Raw genomic sequence first — 22,281 nt, forward strand, 5'->3', positions numbered from 1 at the left:
TTGCAGGAGCTATACAAGTCGATGGACATCGAGGCAGTGACCGAAGGAAGAAGACTGAAGTGGTATGAACATGTAATGCGTCGAGAAGGTCAGATCGTCAGGCAAGTAATGGAGGAAGATATTAGAAGGCAAAAGACCACGGGGAAGACCACGAATCCGCTGGACTGATCAGGTCAGAGAGGATATGAGTAGCCTGGGGTTGTCTGAAGAAAAATACATGGACCGCGACGCTGGAGGAGGCTGATAGGTGAGCCCAAAGATCGACTGGGATTTGTGTGGCCAAAGCAGTAAGTAAGTAAGTAAGTAAAATGAAAGGGTAGAACAAGAGGCGGACCACGTCCATGTAAGGAGTTATCGAGGCGGTGACCAAAACATGCAGTAGTCTGCTGTTGAGTGTGCCAAAGCAGGATAGCTCTGTACGTTTGGTACTTGGTTAAAGGGAAATTAATACAATTATCGAAAGACAGAAGTGGGCTGCCCAGAAGAAGAGAGGCTGCAGCTTTTCAATAGAGTGAAGATAATTGAGTAGAGTGAAGGTACTTACCTTAGCACTTGCTTGTCAGCTATTGGCACGTGGAAGTGCACAGAGATTGCCACAAATATAGAGCATTCCTTTCCAAAAGCCATTTATAAAATGGCCTTTTGGGCTGAATTTGTCATTGGCCGTCTTTATCACGAGCTTGTAAGTGGTAATTCAAAAAGAACTGAGCGAGAAGATAACATTATACGTAGAGGATTTTCTACCTACCGAGAAATCTTGCAGAGCACGCAATGGGACTCGAAATTGTACATCGCAGATGATAATGAAGTGGTGGTTGATTTAACAAAGTACAACTTCAGACAGAGGGAGATCAATTTCCTTGGTCAAGTCATCGCGTCAGAAGGAATTCGCCCAGAGTAGAGAAGCCTCTGGGTCTTCGAGACTGGCTTGGCAGTACCAAAGGCAATATGACGAGTAGCTGCACTCCTTCGTTTAGCAACTTTCTGAAAAATGTTTATTGTTAAGACGGTAAGACTATGACAACATCACATCTGTGTCACTTAACAATGTAGACTACAATCTGGAGCTGGGACAGAGAAGGCACAGCGAGAGTTCAGTGCAATGCAGGAGGTGCTTATCACATTCTCCCATCCGAATACGTCGTGATTTAAGAAAAGGAATACCGCATTTTTTCAGGTAGGTCTTGCACCGACAAAGGAATATGTCTCTCCCAGCAGATAAAACGTGTGGAAAAATCGTTAATGCACATCACTGCTCTCAGAAACTAGGTTTAAATTAAATCGGAAGGATATTTTTGTGTCACTAAAAACGAAACCCTGACACTTGTGTAGGGCTTTATCAAGTCCAGACACTTCCTATTCAGCAGAACGACTGAAATTTACAGTGTCACAAAATACTGCATTACTTTATGACATCGAAACTATCGAATGCGTGTTTGGCGTGTGGTTGCTGTATCTACAAGAATTCAGCATCCATTTGAATATATACCCGGAAAAGATGTGGTAAACGATGCACTACCTCTTGCAACATTAGGATGAATACATGGAACGATAGGAAACTGCATAAATCGTTTCAGATAATGTACATGAAGTATGTTCGTATTGAGAATTTCATCGGTATTTTGCATGAACAGGGTAAGGATCCAAAATAGAGGGATTTAAAGAGAAATAGATAAAGTGAGACATGGTAAATATACGGAAATAACACCTCGTGGAAAATTACATCTCATTCCGGAGAGTGAAGCCAAGTGACAGGTATGGTTGCTGTGCGTGCTAGAGGAGTTAGTGGATAAGTTAACCCACTTAAATTATGAGCACTTTGGTGCAAGGAACTGCAGTGCTGTGTGAAAAGGGCTATAAAACTGCTGGCGGGTTGTGAACTCTGTCAGTGTGGAAAGCAAAAGGCTCTCGTTGTACCCATCGAAACTGAATGAATTTGCTGTGACAGACCTCTTCGGTCCATCGCTGCAGATGCAGCAAGGCTTCAGTACATGTTAGTGATGGTAGAATTCACATGAAAGTACGCGACCTTTGATCCATCTCCATAGCTCAGACGTCAGCGTGGTTGATTGCTATGTGGAAGATACAAGTTCGAGTCCCGGTAGTGCCAAGGTTTTTCCTTGGCAGGAGGACTGAAACGGGGTGTACTCACCATTGTGGTGTCAGTTGTGGAGGTACTTGAGCAAGCATTAGTGGCAACACATCTACTGAACCAAAAATGGCCTGGAGACCAGAATGATGACAACACACACCCACACGACATCCAGTGGCACAGGATGGTACGTCAGTCTTCTGCTGCTGATGGGATCATCAGTGCTTGGGGATGAAGCTTTTTTACGTGACCTTCACTCCCCCGCACAGCGCTATGGCAAAGATTGAGGGCAAAACATTTTCAGAAAGTTCTGTAAAACAATCAGGTGGCCTTGTCAAGATCATACCATATAATAGGGAACAGTTCTGGTCATCAAAATGGCAGAACTTTTATGATGGAAGAAGATAGTACCAATTTACGTTTCTGAGCACAGTCCCTTTTCAAATCCAGCATGAAGGATAATGAAGAGTATGAAAAGTATTCCACCTGTAAAACGCAAACAACATCGAAATGGGACATCTTCTTGGAGGATTTCCAAATCATTATTAATGAACTATTACATAAAGTCACAGAGACAGTAGCCATTCTAGATTTAAAGTATCAGTAGCCAGCCTTAATGATCAGGAATATAATTGGTTTCCCATCCACTGGGAGGAACAGCTCAATAAAATTCTTCTCTTGGCAACTGAACGAATTCACCTAGTGGCACAGAAGCGAAAGGACAGTCAGAAAGGTGCACTCCATAACATACAAATGGAGGTAGGAGAAAACGTTTTAGCTAAGTTACAGCGCTTGTTGAGGAAACAGAAGTTCGTTTGAAATAAATTTTTTAATATATACCGAGAACCATTTCGAGTATGCAGTGTTATTCACCAACATGTGGTTGAGATAGAAACGTTGCATATGAGAAAATTATGTAGCGTATGTAATGTGATTATCCTTAACAAGTTCTGGGAAGAAGTGGTGAACAAGAACGAGAAAGGATGGTATTCATAGTTACTATACTATCCACGAAATGTTAGAGACTTTTTGCTATTCGCCGTTTGCTTTGAGTAAATGACAAAGTCACCATTCTTTAAGTGTAATAATTTTCTTTAACTCGGATTTTATACATTTATGATATGAAGTAATGTTCTGGATATTTCTTAACTTGGTATACGAGATACAATGCGAAAGGATAGATGTTTTGTTTGATGTTTTCATCCTCTGAAATAGATTTATTAAGCCAAAACTGGATAGTTCTTCTGAAGCCACAAGATGAAATCCTGAAACCCAAATACGAAATAAGATAATGAGTGCAAAGAAGGTTTCGCATGACTTTTTCTCTGTATTTGATGAGTTAGTGAGTCTTGTTGTGTTTTATGTGTCATTCAAAAAGACAATCCCGTGATAACTATGGGGAAGAGGTACATGCCTGCCGGAACAGATATATGATGAAGTCATATGATCAGAGCAGTCTGAGAATTTCTGGCTAATATGAATGCTTTTTCAGAGACTTTTATTAAGTGATCATGAGTGAGGATATAATGACAAAATTTTCCAACTACACTGCATGAGGAGAACAGGTGCATTGTTATCCAGCGCGTAAAGGGAGAAGTCCAGACTCAATCACCTGAAGATCTCACATGGAAATATTGGTTTCAAATGACATTAGGAGAAAAATAATGATTTATTAAATTTTTTCTTTCTTTCAAGGTCACTGAACAGGGATAGGGAAAGGTACAGTGAGTAGGGGATGTGGCCTATCTGGGTGGTAAGAGCTGATGCTGAAATCCAAAATAGAAAAAAACATTACTAAACGTTTTCTTTAGAGGTGAGTAAGATACTCTAACCCTTTTTGACCAAAGTGTGGTCAATTACATGGGTTACATTACAACTAATGCAAGAGTTATTTAGTCATTGTCTGTTGCAGGTGATGCACAAGAAGGAACTTGCCCCCCCTTCTTGCAGCGGTGTACCGTAGGTCTCTAGAAGAGCGTAGCGTTCCAAAGGATAGGAAAAGGGCACAGGTCATCCCCGTTTTCAATAAGGGACGTCGAACAGATGCGCAGAACTATAGACATATATATCTAACGTCTATCAGTTGTAGAATTTTGGAACACGTATTATGTTCGAGTATAATGACTTTTCTGGAGACTAGAAATCTACTCTCTAGGAATCAGCATGGGTTTCGAAAAAGACTATCGTGTGAAACCCAGCTCGCGCTATTCGCCCACGAGATTCAGAGGACCACAGATACGGGTTCCCCAGTAGATGCCGTGTTTCTTGACTTCAGCAAGGCGTTCGATACAGTTCCCACAGTAGTTTAATGAACAAAGTAAGAGCATATGGACTATCAGACCAATTGTGTGATTGGATTGAAGAGTTCCTAGATAACAGGACGCAGCATGTCATTCTCAATGGAGAGAAGTCTTCCGAAGTAAGAGTGATTTCAGGGATGCCGCAGGGGAGTGTCGTGCGACCGTTGTTACTCACAATATATATAAATGACCTTGTGGATAACATAGGAAGTTCACTGAGGCTTTTTGCGTATGATGCTGTAGTATATGAGAGGTTGTATCAATGGAAAATTGTACTGAAATGCAGGAGGATCTGAAACGAGTTGACGCATGGTGCAGGGAATGGCAACTGAATCTCAATGTAGACAAGTGCAATGTGCTACGAATTCATAGAAAGAAAGATCCTTTATCATTTAGCTACAATATAGCAGGTCACCAACTGGAAGCAGTTAATACCATAAATTATGTGGGGGTAGGCATTAAGAGTTATTTAAAGTGGAATGACCATATAAAGTTGATCGTCGGTAAAGCAAATGCCAGACTGAAATTCATTGGAAGAATCCTAAGGAAGAGCAATCCGAAAACAAAGGAAGTAGACTACAGTACACTTGTTCGCCCACTGCTTGAATATTGCTCACCAGTGTGGGATCCGTACCAGATAGGGTTGATAGAAGAGATAGAGAAGATCCAACGGAGAGCAGCGCGCTTCGTTACAGGATCATTTAGTAATCGCGAAAGCGTTACGGAGAAGACAGATAAACTCCAGTGGAAGACTCTGCAGGACAGACGCTCAGTAGCTCGGTAGGGGCTTTTGTTGATGTTTCGAGAACATACCTTCACCGAAGAAGTCAAGCAGTATATTGCTCCCTCCTACGTATATCTCGCGAAGAGACCATGAGGATAAAATCAGAGAGATTAGAGTCCACACAGAGGCATATCGACAATCTTTCTTTCCAAGAACAATACGAGACTGGAATAGAGGAGAGAACCGATAGAGGTACTCAAGGTACCCTCCGTCACACACCATCAGGTGGCTTGCGGAGTATGGATGTAGATGTAGATGTAGAAGATTGAGATTTGCTGCGTTCTTAAAATGACTGAAAAGTGTTCCCACTATACCTAAAAAAAAGTCCAATATGTCCTGGGCGTATGTAGGGATATAAAAGAAGGAAACTAGCTTCTCGAACTTCTGGTAGCATCAAAGACATTTAAATCCAAAATATCTTGACATACCCACGCTTTTTTACTTGTTGGTATTAGTCCCCATGCCATAACATAATGTATTGCGTTAAGTGCAGTAACGTGACTCCTTATGTCATGTCATATAATACGAATCACGCCATCATGTCATCCAACATGACATTTGTCATGTCGTGCAATATGATACAACGTGACATTAAAGTTTAGGATGCGACTACTCTGTGGTACATTCTACTACAGTTGTAAACCTACTTTCCAGAAGCACATAAATTTGTGGATATTTGCCTTACAGCGATGGCCATACACGTAACAGGGGATGATTTGGGGGAAGAAATGGTCCTGTTGGAGAGATCCACCGACAGACCCACCAACAGAAATGTTATCCCCACCAGAAAATTTATTGTGCCTGTTTTATACAATGTGTTCCGAAATTCCCGTTACAAGCTTATAGTACATGTAGAGGATAGTGAGTACATAATATTGTGAATGAGAACGTATGTCCGGAAACGTACCATTTACGTTCTACGACGGTTTCAGTGCAAATATGCAACCCATCCACGTCTGCTGAGGGGAAGAGGAAGTTCTCAGAGTAGCCTGTCATGGTGTGCAGTAGGGTACACAGGAAGACGTGTACTACGTCATACGGTCACCTGTAGTCACTTAACGTCTGCCTTGCTGTGGAGACAGAGGAAGATCTGCTGGCATTTGTTGTGACCGCGGCAGTAAAAACTGAAGAGACTCCAGGTGAGATGAGGATGAGTTAACTTCTCAATTGAAACCGTCGTAGAACGGAAAAAATACGTTTCTGTACATAGGATCCTGTTTAAAATATTATGCTCTCCCCACTGCAAGTATTTGAATCCTGTGTAGGAAATTTTCGAAATCCTTGTGTATGATCTTCACCCATATGATGTATTATTTACCATTGTTGGCGAATCAGATTTTGTGCACAAGATCTGAGACTTTAGCCTATAAATTTCAAGAGGCAGGTGTTCCAACACCTTGCAACTAAGAGAGATCTCTGCGCCGACCAGGTAGTTTTAACTCATAAAAAATTCCGGTACATGTCAGGACGATTTGATTTAAATGTCTGTGAAGGTGTGCTAGCACAGAGTGGCTTTTCGTCGTCCAATGATTTGACGACCATCAGAAAGAAGTATCCTAAGACACAAAAAGAACCAACTAACAATTTAATTACTTTGACTAACTGAGAGTTCATTTGACCATTTAACTAGCAGAGGATTTAACCCTTTGACCAGTTCACTAATGGACCGAAACACATCCAGCATATTGGGAAATCTACCGATCTGTGGTCAAACCTAACTTGTCTATCAACTGAGCAAAGGTATCATTTCGAAATATTTGAAAATTTCAAGAGTGATATTGTAAATGAAATGTAGCATCGGAAATAAAACATGAAAAATGTGGCTGTGTAATGAATCATGTCCTGCGTGAATGCTGAACGATTTGCGCAACAATTAATAAACTTTCGAAAAGCACGCGGCATATTATAATGCCTTATCTTAGAATGCTTGTCATTGCTTATTTGAAATATGTAGTAATAATAACTGGAATATAAGAAGCTGCCGTAGGAAAAACTCACGTGAGTAATTTTGGCACAGAATGTCGCAAAAGTCAATCCAGAGTGTGAGTAGGTTTGGTTGAAATAAGCAAGAAAATGTCGGGAAAATACTATCAGCTTTTTAATCCTGTACGAAAACTGGCGAACTTTAACTTGTTTTGCACGGAAATATAGTTTCTACAAGTAGTTTTACAAAGTAGTTTCTGAAGGAAACGCTGTAAAACATTTTCTGCTGGTTAGAATTTTTTTTCTGGCAATTATTTTTATTTCTGGCTAGTTTAATTGAGTGCCTGGTCATCGATAAAGCTCGATCAAACAACACGTGTGTATCATTTTGTACAGTGCTGGACCTAACTATGATTTGGTACATCCATTCATTTGGACATCCAAAGATTATTCGATGATTCTAAGCCACTAGCCAATCTAAGCTGTAATGTGTAAGCAGCGATACGATAAGGAAATGCAATAACCAGTTTTTAAATTATATCCAAATTCAGCGCTTAAATTGTAACGCATTTCCGCGAAACACAGTTTCATGAGCAAACATGTGATTTTTCGTACTCGAACCCAAACAGTAAAAGATTTTGGCTAACGCTTCTCATAATTACCGTGAGAATATGTTTCTTCTTATTATATGCAGCACTTTACACCGTCTCAGCACTTGCGATTCGCATAAAACCGGATTTTACGGGCATTTTTTAGACCGCTGTATCTAGGCAAGTGGTAAAGCTTTTACAAAACAACAAGAAGAACATAAATTATATATTTGTCTACCTCCTTATACAGTTATAATTAATTCGTGCAACAAGTTTGAAACACAGAAGTGACGCGAGTAGAAAAAATCACCAAAAACGTGCTATTTTTCATATCAAAGCAGAATGAAGTTAGATTTTTCAAAGTGAGTTTTCAGTTTTATCGTAACAATTCATTTGTTATTTATTTGATCACTTTAAACTTTTGCCGTGCATTCAATTCACGCAAGAACGCATTTTACTTGCTGCATTTAGCTCGACTCTAAGCCACTGTATCTCGACAAAGAATAATGGTTACTGGATAAAAAAGTTTCGTATTATCTTCATACATTTATGTAGCTTTGTGCAAATTTTCAACAGTTTAAAGTATGGCATTTCAAAAACCTCCCAGAAAAACATATTTCCTTGCACGTGAAATCCAAGCGATATAAGATTTTTCCAAACGGTTAAAACTTACCGTAGTCCAAGGTCCAGTGGGCCAAATTTGAACCATCAGTCTCACTTCAGTCCGCAGTTTATTAAGGATGCATCTTTTTTCGAGTAAAATCCGAAAGAGGTGAATATTTTTGTACGTAAAACCCGAACGGTGAGCATACAAATTATGCTATTATTTAAGCATTAATTTCAGCCCACTTATGACCTTTTGGGAAAGGAATTAATCGATTCGGGCAATTTGTATGGGCGCACGCACAGGTTCATTGTTCAAATCTTGCATAATGTACTGTTACATAGTTACATTAAGACAGATGTTGGGATGGATACACAAATGGCTGCTGCTCCGGGTTAAACTAAAAGCTTTTTACCCCATGTTCCTAGCTCAAATAGAAGCCGAGGACCAGGACACAACCCCCCGCAACCAGAACCACGCTACTGCATGCGGCGTTTTCATACATATTCGTTACGGCACTTCCGAGTTATAACTACAGCGGGATGTGACGAATGTAAGTATAGGACTGTTCACTAGCATGTCAACGAAACCTTGGAGTTTCTGTACGTTCTTGTTTTATCTTACCATAACTTAACGTGTTGTAGTAGGAGTGTTCACAGATCTGTCTTTCGGGAGAGTATCACAATGGCACAATGGTGAGGAAATGGTTCACATCTTCGGTGCATCTCTTTCAGTGGAGTGTGGCTGATCGTGTTGGATAGACCAATTTTGTTTATTTTTTAGCTTATCATGTGTCGATTGGAGTAAATTAATTAGGTGTTTTTGTGCAGTCTGTGAATTTGACAGAGGCAAATGTAGTCGGAAATAAAGAGGTGACCGAAGTAATATAGCCGGCCGGTGTGGCCGAGCGGTTCTAGGCTCCACAGTTTGGAACCGCGAGACCGCTACGGTCGCAGGTTCTAATCCTGCCTCGGTCATGGACGTGTGTGATATCCTTAGGTTAGTTACGTTTAAGTAGTTCTAAGTTCTAGGGGACTGATGACCTCAGAAGTTAACTCCCCTAGTGCTCAGAGCCAGTTGTACCATTTTTTTGAAGCAATATAGTTTGAGTGTTTTGTGAAGGGATGTCCCTTGATATCTTGAACTGATACTGTCGAAGAAAAGACGACATGGCAGAGACTGCGCAAATGGAATGATTCATTTCCTTGACGGCAGGGTTCTTCACTGTAGCATGCAGCTTGTGGTGTGGTGCAGATTTTTCCCTCACTTGTCCTAAATAGGACCTCACCTTCCTACATACCACAATGTCCCTTGATGTACAACTAGTTATTAGGCATCTCAACAGGGATAGTGATTCAGGAAGTCATTTTTGAATAAAAGGAGTTGGTAAACGTCCATGTGTCTGTAACGTCCAAAAGGATGCAGGTACAACTAAGGGAAGCCTAAACTACTTTTTATATACAGGGCTATTACAAATGATTGAAGCGATTTCATAAATACACCGTAGCTCCATTCATTGACATATGGTCGCGAAACACTACAGATACGTAGAAAAACTCATAAAGTTTTGTTCGGCTGAAGCCGCACTTCAGGTTTCTGCCGCCAGAGCGCTCGAGAGCGCAGTGAGACAAAATGGCGATAGGAGTCGAGAAAGCGTATGTCGTGCTTGAAATGCACTCACATCAGTCAGTCATAACAGTGCAACGACACTTCAGGACGAAGTTCAACAAAGATCCACCAACTGCTAACTCCATTCGGCGATGGTATGCGCAGTTTAAAGCTTCTGGATTCCTCTGTAAGGGGAAATCAACGGGTCGGCCTGCAGTGAGCGAAGAAACGGTTCAACGCGTGCGGGCAAGTTTCACGGGTAGCCCGCGGAAAATTGGCTCATGCCAGAACTGGAGACTGACAGCGCCGACTTCATCTTTCAACAGGATGGTGCTCCACCGCACTTCCATCATGATGTTCGGCATTTCTTAAACAGGAGATTGGAAAACCGATGGATCGGTCGTGGTGGAGATCATGATCAGCAATTCATGTCATGGCCTCCACGCTCTCCCGACTTAACCCCATGCGATTTCTTTCTGTGGGGTTATGTGAAAGATTCAGTGTTTAAACCTCCTCTACCAAGAAACGTGCCAGAACTGCGAGCTCGCATCAACGATGCTTTCGAACTCATTGATGGGGACATGCTGCGCCGAATGTGGGAGGAACTTGATTATCGGCTTGATGTCTGCCGAATCATTGAAGGGGCACATATCGAACATTTGTGAATGCCTAAAAAATATTTTTGAGTTTTCGCATGTGTGTGCAAAGCATTGTGAAAATATCTCAAATAATAAAGTTATTGTAGAGCTGTGAAATCGCTTCAATCATTTGTAATAACCCTGTATATGATTTTATGCCTTGAATGTCAGCTGAGCACTTATTAATGGACTAAGGAAACTCTTTTGGTGTTATGAGGCAATTTGCGGCACGGTGGAGCAACGGCGACCAGTCTGTGGGCGAATATCGACCGTCACTCACTCGAGGCATTGGTCTCGTGATTGATCGGACCCAGACAGTGGTACTATTTCGCCAGTGCGGGCCCGAGACTGCAGCCACCTATCAACCTCCGCTGGGCCGGACTTCAGCTGCCTGTCACCTGGTGGCACTGCGACCACAGTGGTGGCTGCGTCTGCCACCCTACCTCGAGTAACATGCTGTCTAACGAGCCGCCAACAGTCAGCCTCTGTTGTCACCAGCCATCTCACACTGAACGTCTCCCGGCAGCCCTGATTATAATTCCACGTTCTGATTGAGTGGCTGTCCTCTAAAGTTGTCTGCGGCTGTCGGCAAGATAGCCGCAACAACGGTTTTCGGTGTGAAAGGAGTCTACTGGCGCACGCTTGTATGTGGCTCCCGACTATGTCAATAATATTAATGTAAACTAAAATGAAACAATTAGGTTATAAGCGATGTATGTCTCTGACATGCTTTATAAAGCAGATGGCTGACTGTGTACGAGCGGAGAGCCAAAGTTACTGATTCTGGTCTGAGTTTGTAGAGTCGGAGTGCGTCTGCGAGTAAGAGATCGCTGGGCTGGTATCTGGCTGTAAGACAAAGAGGAAGGAATTGGCAGTGTCTGTGCTGTGCTTTGTGAAGCCACCAAGTGTTAGATTAATGTAGGAACTACGAGAAAATGGAAGCAGAAGTCTGCAAGCAACCAAGGTAAAGATGTTAAATGGTTCAAAAGGCTCTGAGTACTATGGGACTTAACATATGAGGTCATCAGTCCTCTAGAACTTAAAACTACTTAAACCTAACTAATCTAAGGACACCACAAACATCCATGCCCGAGGCAGGATTCGAACCTGCGACCGTAGCGGTCACGTGGTTCCAGATTGAAGCGCCTAGAACCACTCAAGATGTTAAAAAATGGTTCAAATGGCTTTGAGCACTATGGGACTTAATTTCTAAGGTCATCAGTCCCCTAGAACTTAGAACTACTTAAACCTAACTAACCTAAGGACATCACACACATCCATGCCCGAGGCAGGATTCGAACCTGCGACCGTAGCGGTCGCGCGGTTCCAGACTGAGGCACCTAGAACCGCTCGCCCACACTGGCCGGCCAAGATGTTAAATGCTTATGACTTTTGTTTTGCCAGCGCGTTTATATGGTGAGTTGGATGATAATTGTCAATGGTTAATCAGTTTACGTACATTCTGGGGTTACACAATTTGCGTAAAGTGATTTGATAAAAAAAAAAAAAAAAAAAAAAGCCCGCATCTCGTGGTCGTGCGGTAGCGTTCTCGCTTCCCACGCCCGGGTTCCCGGGTTCGATTCCCGGCGGGGTCAGGGATTTTCTCTGCCTCGTGATGGCTGGGTGTTGTGTGCTGTCCTTAGGTTAGTTAGGTTTAAGTAGTTCTAAGTTCTAGGGGACTTATGACCACAGCAGTTGAGTCCCATAGTGCTCAGAGCCATTTGATAAAAAAACACACATACAGTTCTAGTTGGTGGAGACTTCTATCTACCATCGATTTGTTGGCGAAAATACGCGTTCAAAGCCGGTGGTGGACAGAAAACATCTTCCGAAATTGTACTAAATGCTCTCTGAGAACTATTTTGAGCAATTAGTTCATGAGCCCACACGAATTGTAAATGGCTGCGAAAACACACTTGACCTCTTAGCCACAAATAATACTGATCTAATAGAGAGCGTAATGACTGATACATGGATTAGTGAACACATGGTCATTGTAGCGAGACTCAAACAATATAAATCAAAACCAATGAAAATAAACGCAAAATATATCTATTTCAAACAGCAGATAAATATGCGCTTGATGCCTTCCTAAGAGACAGTCTCCATTTCTTCCAAGCTAATTATGTAAGTGTAGACCAGATATGGCTCAAATTCAAAGATATAGTATCGACAGCAATAGATAGATTCATACCGCATAAGTTAATAAGAGACGGGACTGATCCACCATGGTACACAAAACACTTCAGATCACTGTTGCAGAACCAACGAAAAAACCATGCAAAATTCAGAAGAACGCAAAATACCCAAGACTGGCTAAGTTTCACGGAAGCTCTAAATTTAGTGCGGGCGTCAATGCGAGATGTTTTTAATAGTTTCCACAACGAATCATTGTATCAAAATATGGTAGGAAACCCAAAGACATTGTGGTCGTATGTAAAGTACACCAGTGGAAAGAAACAGTCAATACCGTCACTGCGCGATGACGATGGAAATGTTACCGATGATGGTGCCACTAAAGCGGAGTTACTAAATACAGTTTTCCGTAATTCCTTGACGAAAGAAGACAAAGTAAACATTCCAGAATTCTAAATCAGAACAGCTGTTAGCATGAGTGACATAAAAGTAGATATCTTAGGTGCTGCGAAACAGCTCAAATCACTTAAGAAAGGCAAGTCTTCCGGTCCAGATGGTATATCAATCAGGTTCCTTTCAGAGTATGCCGACACAATAGCGCCTTTCTTATCAATCATATACAACCGCTCACTTGACGAAAGGCCTATTCCTAAAGACTGGAAAGTAGCACAGGTCACACAAATATTCAAGAAAGGGAATAGGAGTAACCCACTGAATTACAGACCCATATCACTGACCTCAACTTGCAGTGGGATTTTGGATCATATACTGTTCTCGAACATTATGAATCACATTGAAGAAAATGACGTATTGATACATAACCAACACGGATTCAGAAAATATCGTTCGTGCGCAACGCAGCTAGCTGTTTATTGCCATGACGTTATGAGTGCTATCGACACGGGATCTCACATTGATTCCATTCGGCCAGGTAGTGTCATAGGCCCTCGGTTATTTCTGATTTACAAAAATGATCTAGGTCATAATCTGAGCAGCCCCCTTAGATTGTTTCCAGATGACGCTGTTATTTACCGTGTAGTAAAATCATCAGACAATCAGTTCCAATTACAAAATGCTCTAGAGAGAATTTCTGTATAGTGCGAAAAGCGGCAATTGACACTAAACAAAGAAAAGTGCGAGGTTATCCACATGGGTACTAAAAGAATTCCTATAAATTTTTGGTATATGATAAATCGTGCAAATTTAAGGGCTGTCAATTCGACTAAATACCTAGGAGTTACGATTACGAGCAAAAATTGGGAAGACCACATAGATAACATTGTGGGGAGGGTGAAACAAGGACTGCGCTTTGTTGGCAGAACACTTAGAAGATGCGACTTACACATTAAAGAGACAGCCTACATTTGTCCGTCCTCTGCTGGAATATTGCTGTGTGGTGTGGGATCTTTACCAGGCAGGATTGCCAGAGGGCATCGAAAAAGTGCAAAGAAGGGCATCTCGTTTCGTGTTATCGCGCAAGAGGTGTGAGAGTGTCACTGATATGATACGCGAGTTGGGGTGGCAGTCACTGAAACAAAGGCGGTTTTCTTTCCGGCGAGATCTATTTACGAAATTTCAATTACCAACTTTCTCTTCCGAACGCGAAAATATTATGTTGACACCCAACTGCGTACGTAGAAATGATCAACATAGTAAAATAAGAGAAATCGGAGCTCGATCGGAAAGATTTAGGTGTTCCTTTTTTCCCAAATGCCATTTGAGAGTGGAATGGTAGACAAGTTGTATGAAAATGGTTTGATGAACCCTCTTCCAGGCACTTAAGTGTGAATTTCGGAGTAACCATGTAGATGTAGATGTAGAAAAGGCTAGTTAGATATTTCACTTTTGTAATGTTATTGAGATTTGTTATCAGAGCTATGTGTAATCTGATGATTCGCATTTATGTTGGTTTGTTGAGCTTAGGTAATACTTGTAGTATAAATCTCATTGTTTGTGAATCAGTTAGTAAATATGATGTATTTCTCCGACTAATGAAATTTCAGTCGTCAGATGGTTTTCAAACTACAAAGTTAATCTGCAATTTAATTTTGCTAAAAAAATCTGTGTTAGTAATTTACCAGAATCAGTACCGCCTCACTGTCCAGGTCATATGTTTTTCAAATAAGTTGGGTTTTTCTTAAATGTTTTCATTTATCAGCTAAAGGAATTTCATGTACATTTCAAAGTATTACCGCCAGCATTGCACGCCGCTAAACCTGTAGCTATCATATTTATAATTCTTTTAATGAGAGACTAGAATATATCGCGTCCCATCGTTGCTGCTATAGAGGTAAGATAATTTAATTTCTTTGTTATGTCCACAGGTACCAGGTACCAAAGTTATCAGTTTTGAACAGAGCCAGAGGATTCAGTGACTAAGGGGCTGAATGTATATGGCAGTGACTGTATCTCTATATTGGTACTGGGAGTTGCATTTCCCAATCACTTCGTATAAAGCATTTGCTAACAATAACACAGAATAAGCACACCACTTGCAGTTACAACACGCTACACGATAATTCGAGTTTAGCATCCATTCTAGATTTCAGACATTCATTCAACGTAATCTTAATGTTTTCTTGTTAAAAGAACGTTACAGGAGAACCTGTCTGAGCCGTGCGTGGCTCGTGTTCCAGCCATCATGTACACTCCTGGAAATTGAAATAAGAACACCGTGAATTCATTGTCCGAGGAAGGGGAAACTTTATTGACACATTCCTGGGGTCAGATACATCACATGATCACACTAACAGAACCACAGGCACATAGACACAGGCAACAGAGCATGCACAATGTCGGCACTAGTACAGTGTATATCCACCTTTCGCAGCAGTGCAGGCTGCTATTCTCCCATGGAGACGATCGTAGAGATGCTGGATGTAGTCCTGTGGAACGGCTTGCCATGCCATTTCCACCTGGCGCCTCAGTTGAACCAGCGTTCGTGCTGGACGTGCAGACCGCGTGAGACGACACTTCATCCAGTCCCAAACATGCTCAATGGGGGACAGATCCGGAGATCTTGCTGGCCAGGGTAGTTGACTCACACCTTCTAGAGCACGTTGGGTGGCACGGGATACATGCGGACGTGCATTGTCCTGTTGGAACAGCAAGTTCCCTTGCCGGTCTAGGAATGGTAGAACGATGGGTTCGATGACGGTTTGGATGTACCGTGCACTATTCAGTGTCCCCTCGACGATCACCAGTTGTGTACGGCCAGTGTAGGAGATCGCTCCCCACACCATGATGCCGGGTGTTGTCCCTGTGTGCCTCGGTCGTATGCAGTCCTGATTGTGGCGCTCACCTGCACGGCGCCAAACACGCATACGACCATCATTGGCACCAAGGCAGAAGCGACTCTCATCGCTGAAGACGACACGTCTCCATTCGTCCCTCCATTCACACCTGTCGCGACACCACTGGAGGCGGGCTGCACGATGTTGGGGCGTGAGCGGAAGACGGCCTAACGGTGTGCGGGACCGTAGCCCAGCTTCATGGAGACGGTTGCGAATGATCCTCGCCGATACCCCAGGAGCAACAGTGTCCCTAATTTGCTGGGAAGTGGCGGTGCGGTCCCCTACGGCACTGCGTAGGATCCTACGGTCTTGGCGTGCATCCGTGCGTCGCTGCGGTCCGGTCCCAGGTCGACGGGCACGTGCACCTTCCGCCGACCACTGGCGACAACATCGATGTACTGTGGAGACCTCACGCCCCACGTGTTGAGCAATTCGGCGGTACGTCCACCCGGCCTCCCGCATGCCCACTATACGCCCTCGCTCAAAGTCCGTCAACTGCACATACGGTTCACGTCCACGCTGTCGCGGCATGCTACCAGTGTTAAAGACTGCGATGGAGCTCCGTATGCCACGGCAAACTGGCTGACACTGACGGCGGCGGTGCACAATTGCTGCGCAGCTAGCGCCATTCGACGGCCAACACCGCGGTTCCTGGTGTGTCCGCTGTGCCGTGCGTGTGATCATTGCTTGTACAGCCCTCTCGCAGTGTCCGGAGCAAGTATGGTGGGTCTGACACACCGGTGTCAATGTGTTCTTTTTTCCATTTCCAGGAGTGTATTTTGCACGCACTTCCACCTCACTACGTTAATTTAAATTACCACTGTCACTGAGTTGCTGCTTTGCCTGACCGTGACCGGCGCTAGCAGCGCGTATCGATATATCCCCTCTCGTAGTATCTTTGCTCGACTGCTATTACTTACCACTCATTGTGAGTCATAAGTGAGTTCGGGTCGCGAGTTCGGGTTGCCAGTCGGTTGGTAGGTGTCTGGAGCGCAGTCCGCACCTGCCAGTCGGGGAGTTGCAATGCGGCGCTAGTACAGTCGGGTTGGAGCAGGAGTGAGGTCTACGTCGACATGCCTCGCCCGACCATTGCCGCCACGCATCACTTGAGCTGGGTCCTACTGGACGACGCGTTTTGGCTCGCCGATCTTTCATGAGTCGGCTGTGTGTGTATGTGTGTGTGTATGTGTGTGTGTATGTGTGTGTGTGCACCGACTTCCGGTTGTCTTCGTGTGTGCTTCGTTACTGTTGGGAATCATTCATTTTTTCGTGGAAGTGTTTGTCAGGTTGTGTGTGTAGTTGCCGTTGTTTCCACTGATTACGATTTTAGATGTTGTCGGCATTCTGAGAGGAGTCGGTCGGTTGCTGTGGACCAGGGAAGTTATCTCCGCGCGGTGCTCTCGGCTGGATCCGCTGGCGGTCCCTGTGCAGTGTCGGAGCGTGTGTGGACCTGTCCGATGGCTTTGAGCTTCGTGGTTCACCGACACAAGATGTCAAAGTTGAATAGGGGTTTCAACTATCCAAGCCACGTCCATTCATGTTGTGTGGTTCTTTTCGGTGGTTCGATGTTGGGAAGGTTTTCCTGTGAGCAACACCGAGTGTCTCTATTGCTGAAATTCAGCCGCCATGTGGTGCAATTAGCTATATTGGTTGACTACAATTCAAGTGTACCAGCGGAATTTTCTGCCTTGTTGCCGTTAGTGTTCCGGTTACCTGCCCTGGCCACTAAGTAATTTCAGGCAGCGTCCATTCCGCACCTGTTGTCGCTGTCCAACATGGTGTATAGTTTTGACAGCTAATACATACTTGATTGTGGATTATCACGTTTGTAACCTTTTATGTATGAGTTCTCATGTACTGGTTGATGGTAAGCAAGTCGTTGTCGGTCGATCCGTGGCTGCCGCCCGGGTGTGTTCCGATGGATCAAGTGTAGTTGGGCTCACCACCTGTCTCACCTAAGTAAACCAGAGCAGACCGACCTCCCTGGAGGCTTCTGAGCGCCGTTGTCTTTATTGTCTTTCCCACCGGTGCTTAATTACCTGCTTTCACCTATTAAAATTTAAGGCTAATGGTTATATTTTTTTTTAATGTTGGAAAATTAATTTTCCAACATTATTCTTAAAATTATCATTCAAGCTTAAACATTGCGTCACACTTCCTTTAAAAGATTATGGTAATATATTTTAAAATTTTGAAACTTAATTGTGGCCTTCAGCAATTTGTATTGCACCTTGCATATGTTTGTTCTATCTACTTTGCCTTGAAAATTTCCACATCGCTGTGACATTTTTTAAATTTCTTTATTTGCTATTTAATTGCATTTTTATCTTGTTAATTTTTAAGATTTCGTGTTTGGAGGCCTTCAGCCGTGAAAGAGTTGCATTTGGTAAAGGTTCGGATTTGGGCCGCTTTGGTTTGAGTGCACCATAACCCGTCACCTTATTTGGCCCTTTCCACAATCCTAATCACCGGTTCTGCCCTGCGGGTTTAGCGAGCGGGCATATGTTTTGCCTCGGTATGGTATTCACATGCACGTACATTAGTAACACTCATTGATGAATACGTCATAAACGTTATCAGAAGGTTTTCCCTTTTCAGTGTGTGCGTGTGTGTGTGTGAGAGGGAGAGAATTCCTAAGTGACCAAACTGCTGAGGTCATCGGTCCGTAGACTTACACACTACTTAAACTTATGCTATGAGCAACACACACACACACACACACACACACACACGCATGCCCGAGGGAGAACTAGAAACTCCGGCGGGAGGTGCCGCGCAATCAGTGACATGGCGCCTCGAACTCCGCGGCCACACGGCTCGGCTTTCCTTTCAGTAACAATGGTATGAATTTTGTTCAATGTAAAGATGAAAGCAGATTCAATTGAATGAAGAAGTTAAATAACTGTGTGCTGACATCTACCATAAACAAGAAACCTATAGACAATGGTGAAATACTTTAACAAGTAGGAGCTTGAACGCCACTGACGAAACATTCATCATGCATGGCTCTAGTCTTTGATTGGATCTAGACGAGATGGACGCAGCTAGGAGCAAGGAGGGATTGAGGATGATGACGTCCAACTCAATGGGTAGGGGGTGTGCTAACATGTGCACGGGAGTGGCTTTTCGTGGGCTGATAAGTGGGACTCCTACAAATTCGCATCAGCGCTATGTTTTCTTCTCGCGAGGGTCGCCATCAAGGCTGCCTTAGGAAGAGATGCCCACCGCCTTAACAAACCCCGTGTAACCCATGCCACCACCCCTTTGGCCACTAATGTGCTCATGTGAAAATTTTTGTATTACCAAAGTGTTTACGCATGGTTTACACATGGGTCACGATTTGGCATACAATATGTAACCCACTGACCTATTGGTCTTGTCTAATAGAGTATTGAGTTTTGATGTAGTTACGAAACAATTCTTGTTGTTGTATTTTAAATTTCTGTACAATTATCATATGGACAAAGTCACCAAAAAATATTTTACTGATATTTTTTTCTTAAATTTTAAGATTATGTATAACATTTATGACCCCTGTTCCAGTCATCCTCGTCCTGAATATAGTTCGTTATTTGTTGTTAGTTTGGTTTCGGGAACCAAGAGGTTTTCTACCTCAAGTTTTTGTCAAATAATATACAGATATAATAATGCGTAATTTCTACAGAAACTAGGAGTTCCTCCTGTGACCAGCTCGAAGATATATTGGAGAAAATAAATAAGATTACAGGTTCCTATTGTTATAACAACAATTCCTGCATTAGTTTCTTTCCCGACAAATGGTGTAATATGTTTCATACATTGTTTACTTTGGAATCAGCTTAGCTGTGATTTCTGCTACCCTTTATTATACTTCTTTCCTGTGCTTGGAGAAAAAATTCGTAGGGTCAGTTTGTTTTACTTGTGTCTATTACGAAGCCTATTTGATTTTCTTTAATCTAATAAGCTCTTCAATATGTGAATATACACTCCTGGAAATGGAAAAAAGAACACATTGACACCGGTGTGTCAGACCAACCATACTTCCTCCGGACACTGCGAGAGGGCTGTACAAGCAATGATCACACGTACGGCACAGCGGACACACCAGGAACCGCGGTGTTCGCCGTCGAATGGCGCTAGCTGCGCAGCATTTGTGCACCGCCGCCGTCAGTGTCAGCCAGTTTGCCGTGGCATACGGAGCTCCATCGCAGTCTTTAACACTGGTAGCATGCCGCGACAGCGTGGACGTGAACCATATGTGCAGTTGACGGACTTTGAGTGAGGGCGTATAGTGGGCATGCGGAAGGCCGGGTGGACGTACCGCCGAATTGCTCAACACGTGGGGCGTGAGGTCTCCACAGTACATCGATGTTGTCGCCAGTGGTCGGCGGAAGGTGCACGTGCCCGTCGACCTGGGACCGGACCGCAGCGACGCACGGATGCACGCCAAGACCGTAGGATCATACGCAGTGCCGTAGGGGACCGCACCGCCACTTCCCAGCAAATTAAGGACACTGTTACTCCTGGGGTATCGGCGAGGACCATTCGCAACCGTCTCCATGAAGCTGGGCTACGGTCCCGCACACCGTTAGGCCGTCTTCCGCTCACGCCCCAACATCGTGCAGCCCGCCTCCAGTGGTGTCGCGACAGGTGTGAATGGAGGGACGAATGGAGACGTGTCGTCTTCAGCGATGAGAGTCGCTTCTGCCTTGGTGCCAATGATGGTCGTATGCGTGTTTGGCGCCGTGCAGGTGAGCGCCACAATCAGGACTGCATACGACCGAGGCACACAGGGACAACACCCGGCATCATGGTGTGGGGAGCGATCTCCTACACTGGCCGTACACAACTGGTGATCGTCGAGGGGACACTGAATAGTGCACGGTACATCCAAACCGTCATCGAACCCATCGTTCTACCATTCCTAGACCGGCAAGGGAACTTGCTGTTCCAACAGGACAATGCACGTCCGCATGTATCCCGTGCCACCCAACGTGCTCTAGAAGGTGTAAGTCAACTACCCTGGCCAGCAAGATCTCCGGATCTGTCCCCCATTGAGCATGTTTGGGACTGGATGAAGCGTCGTCTCACGCGGTCTGCACGTCCAGCACGAACGCTGGTCCAACTGAGGCGCCAGGTGGAAATGGCATGGCAAGCCGTTCCACAGGACTACATCCAGCATCTCTACGATCGTCTCCATGGGAGAATAGCAGCCTGCATTGCTGCGAAAGGTGGATATACACTGTACTAGTGCCGACATTGTGCATGCTCTGTTGCCTGTGTCTATGTGCCTGTGGTACTGTCAGTGTGATCATGTGATGTATCTGACCCCAGGAATGTGTCCATAAAGTTTCCCCTTCCTGGGACAATGAATTCACGGTGTTCTTATTTCAATTTCCAGGAGTGTATGTGTAATTCAGTGTGCGTGCATACCGGTAGTTTCTTTCTTTTCTTTGTGAAAGCCTGGAAATTTTCTATTGACTGTTGTTCAGGCAAGCCCTGTAACCGCCTTTCTTTGTGTGTCTTAGACGTTTACGCGTCGTCAGAGAACTTGAAGCTCCGAGGCCTGGCCGCTCTGCAAAGCGGGATGGGTGACTGTCTGCGACAGATCTGACGATAGAATACGGTCCCTGCAAAGGCTCAAGATTTTCCGACCACACTGTTCAGTGCACATTGCTGATTATGGGGCTCCGAAGCAGAGATTACTGCGGGCCACCTGCATCCTTTATGCTTGATTACTTTCTCCAGGGCGACAGCATCTTCCAGAAGCATAATTGGTGAACATTACTGCCGACCATCTGCATGTCTTCATGCTTGATGTCCTCCCCGAAGACGATGGTACAGTCATATTCAGAAAAAAACAGAACACCTTGGACGACTTGAGACAGGACGTTCATTTTCAGAGGACATGTTCATTACAATGTTCTGCATAAACGAATTAGCATTTCTACCACGTCGGCCCGCGGGTTCAAGTTCAATATCGACATCGCGGCGTAGCACTACCTAGCGGTAAAATATGCCTGCGGTTCTCATTGTTGCTGTAAACGGAAGTAATGGATCAGTTTTACTTGAGCAGACGTGCAGGATGCCTCACAGATGTATGCGCGAACCTTACTGTCAAATCAGTGAGTTTGAAAGAGGGCACATTATTGGCGTGAGAGGATGTGATGAATCCATCCAGGAAACTGCTGCTCATGTGGAACGAAATGTTTCTGCAGTGCAACGAGTGTGTGCAGAATGGTTCACGGAAGGCCGTAGAACACAACGATGTGGCTGAGGTCACACCATCCAAGACGCCGCCCCCCCCCCCCCCCCGAGAAGATAGCCACACCAT

This window comes from Schistocerca cancellata, chromosome 7, assembly GCF_023864275.1.
Source record: "Schistocerca cancellata isolate TAMUIC-IGC-003103 chromosome 7, iqSchCanc2.1, whole genome shotgun sequence".
NCBI lineage: Eukaryota > Metazoa > Arthropoda > Insecta > Orthoptera > Acrididae > Schistocerca > Schistocerca cancellata.